Genomic DNA, 3,145 nt, shown 5'->3' on the forward strand with positions numbered 1-3,145 from the left:
GGAAATTATGAGTCAGATCCAGATGTTAGCCATTTTGAACTTTTCACCCATTTTAATATTTTGGTGGCCCTCCCCACTATTTTAGAAATGCTTGCACAGTAACAAGCACAAGAAGTTACTCTACAACCCATTTACCCAGCTAAAATAGTAAATAAAAGTCATATAGCTACGATGTTACTCTGACATCAGAGTAAAACAAGTCTGCTTTGACTGGCTGGGAGGGCTGAAGCTGGTTCAGAAGATCATAACAAGCAGGGTTGAAAAGCAACAGACCTGATAGATTTAACTTTGTTTTCATTTCAATTTGCTTTGATTTAAGTTTGAATTTTGCTGCCTACATGATATATATCAGACCTGAGAAATGTTTGTTTTATTAATAAAACATGCTTGTTTTGATAACCCCTAAGACCACAGGATCTTTGCTTGAGATTTTAGGTATAAAGGTTGTGATTTGATTGGGGGGGGGGAGTTTGCACCTGCTTTGAGGAACACCAGTTGCCTATTTTGCATAGAATAAACTTGTCCTTATCGTCACCCTCATGTTTTTTTATTCATTGGTCTAGTCCCTGGGACAACAGGATGATTGCCTCAACATTATCCAGTAAATCTCTTTGGCTAATGGTACTTGAACTGGGTTTGTCTAACTAACACCTTCACCACTATCACTACAAAACAGATATAAATGCAGGCATACATACCCAAATGTGCATACACAAAGCTATATTTTGCATTTGTAATCATGATATACTTGATAATTTTCACATTATTTCAAAACAATGTGTGAAAAGATTTTACCATAATATTTTGAACTAAAATACTATGTATCCTGAATGTAAAATATCCAGTCTCAAGATATTCAAAACTATTTAATATAAATCTTAGGAGAGATTTAACAGTTTTCAAAAAAAAATCCTAAACTCACTTTAAATTATTGGATTTCAGCATTATTGGACATCAAAAAATATACTAAAAATAAGTTTAAAATATAATGATTTTTCTATTTTTACAAAACTAGATTTCTAAAACATCTATTAGTAAGTTGCAAGTGGTTAATTGTACAAATAATTAATTTCCCTTTTAATGTGATATTATCTTTTTAATAAAACCCAAACAAAGAAAATAGAATGAAATGCTCATTCTTTCAGAAACCAGGCAGAGATCATATAAAAAAGGTGCTTAATGTCATATTTGTTGCCTTGCACATCTAGACACTATGCACAAGAGACATACTGAAATTCCTAATCAAAGTAAATACAAAGTACAGATTACAAAAGATTACAAAACACTGAGAACTGAAAGAAATAGCTAGGATTGAATAAGTTTTTCTTTATCGCAATCCACACAATCTAAGATTGATAAATTCCAGCTCAACCTGACAAATAAACTGCCACTGTTCTCTCTCCAATGTAATATGAGTGTGTGTGAGAGAGAGGGGGGGGGGATCAGTAGGAGTTCAGGTGATAAAAACAGAAGTGGTAGCTCTTTTGGAAGAAAGCTGCACAGACCCTTGTTTAAAGCTTGACATACCTGGAATTAATGAATGCTAGTGGGCTTTGCTGACAGGAATATTGATAGAAAAACAACTGTTGATGCCTGGACTACCACATAGCAAAATGCATCACTATTTCTCAAAGTAAGGCAAAGAGACCCTCTGGTACTATAGGTCAAAAGAGACATCTGCTTGGCAGTAAATCTCCTTGAATTTATCCTTTATAGCTGAGCTATAAAATAAGTGGAATTCAAAGCTGGAGAAACTAAAAATCACATCTGAAGAATGAAGGATTAAAAGATAGTTGATCATTCATGGACTACATCATTCCACCTGTTTCCCACAGAGTCTAGCTATACTTCCACAGTCCTTGTAGAGCCTCTTTTCCTGATTCAGTTTAGTATTCTCACCTGAGGTGGGGAGAAGATAAGGCAAGACTTCCATACCACTTAATAATTTCATGGGAAAGAGAGTTTTGGCTAGTATCCTTCATTATGTCATCATTCCACTACACAAGAGGAGCATCATTTAAAGCAGTTCTCAATTCTGCACCACAATTAAAAACAGAAAATTGTAATGCTATATTGCAACTGGTCATCCAGTATTTCAGTAGCCTGGCTATTTCTCTGCTTATTGATAAAAGCTTCATGAATTCCTTAACAGACATTTTGGAACTTCCCTCTGCTACAGCATTACAAGAAGATAGGTATTGTTTGAGTAAGTGGGAAGCAAAATCATGCAGTTGAGGGCTCAACAGTGTCCCACTGAATAGCATGCATGTCTCACCTCCAAGCTCTGTCGACTCATCCCGGACCAATGAAATGATCCTCACAGTGGCATCTCCAGTCAGCACCAGGCTTGGAATTCCCTAAAGAAAAGTGTATGATAGTCCAGGCTGCAAGGAGGGGCACCTCTGTAAACAGCATCTGAAGTGAAGTGAAGTGTAACAGCAAAAGCAACTGAGATGACTCTGGCACAGCAATGCAGCCAGCACTTGTGCTGCTTTTATTGTTTAATAGGAAAGCCAAAATAGGCACTGCCACTGCCACCTGCTGGCTATTTAAATCATTGCTTGATTAAATATGATAGACACCTAAGTAATTCATTGTTGCATAGAGCACTTTTATGACAGCAGAGGCAAATTCTTCCCTTACCTTTCAAGATTTTAATAAATGTGCATAACTAACTAAAACCATTTAGTGTCACTGATTTAATGCAATGTCATATCTCAGTGTAATCAAATCTATATTATAATCTGTTAACGCACAATCCAAAGCCAACATTCTGAAAAATATAACTTCTGTGAATGCAATGTATAGATTACTTGGAACAGTATTAACGTATTTCACACATTTTCCCATGAGTTCATCTGATGAAGTGAGACAGCATCAAAATTGTGGGGATGTTTTTATTTACCCTTATTTAAACTCTGTAGATTACAAAAGGTTTCCTTTTGAGCTTTTAAGGCAAAGGCTACACTGCAAGAAGCTGGCATTTTGGTTTCAGCATCATAGTTTCAGAAACTACACAGACTATGGACAACAGGTGGTCCATTCTTATTAAAACAAAGGAGACTGAGAATTAATATTTTCTTTCGTTAATCATTTAACTATACTAACCACAGCAGCATATACAAAACACCAGTAACATATTTCC

At 35.7% G+C, this 3,145-nt stretch overlaps 1 protein-coding gene across 2 annotated transcripts in view; it reads right to left on the reverse strand.

Annotated features, from left to right (window-relative positions):
* The window catches only part of HTR1F (5-hydroxytryptamine receptor 1F), a 96,730-nt gene extending 94,310 nt beyond the window's left edge, over positions 1–2,420 (reverse strand). For both annotated transcript variants that reach the window (XM_087721504.1, XM_087721505.1), the window contains exon 1: positions 2,276–2,420. The gene's annotated coding sequence lies outside the window, so the exon portion shown is untranslated. The remainder of the gene's footprint in view (positions 1–2,275) is intronic.
* Between the last annotated feature and the right edge of the window lie 725 nt (positions 2,421–3,145).

Source organism: Thamnophis sirtalis, unplaced genomic scaffold (genome assembly GCF_051295495.1).
Source record: "Thamnophis sirtalis isolate CommonGarterSnake01/CBP01778 unplaced genomic scaffold, rThaSir2_p1.2 scaffold_8, whole genome shotgun sequence".
NCBI classification, from domain to species: domain Eukaryota; kingdom Metazoa; phylum Chordata; class Lepidosauria; order Squamata; family Natricidae; genus Thamnophis; species Thamnophis sirtalis.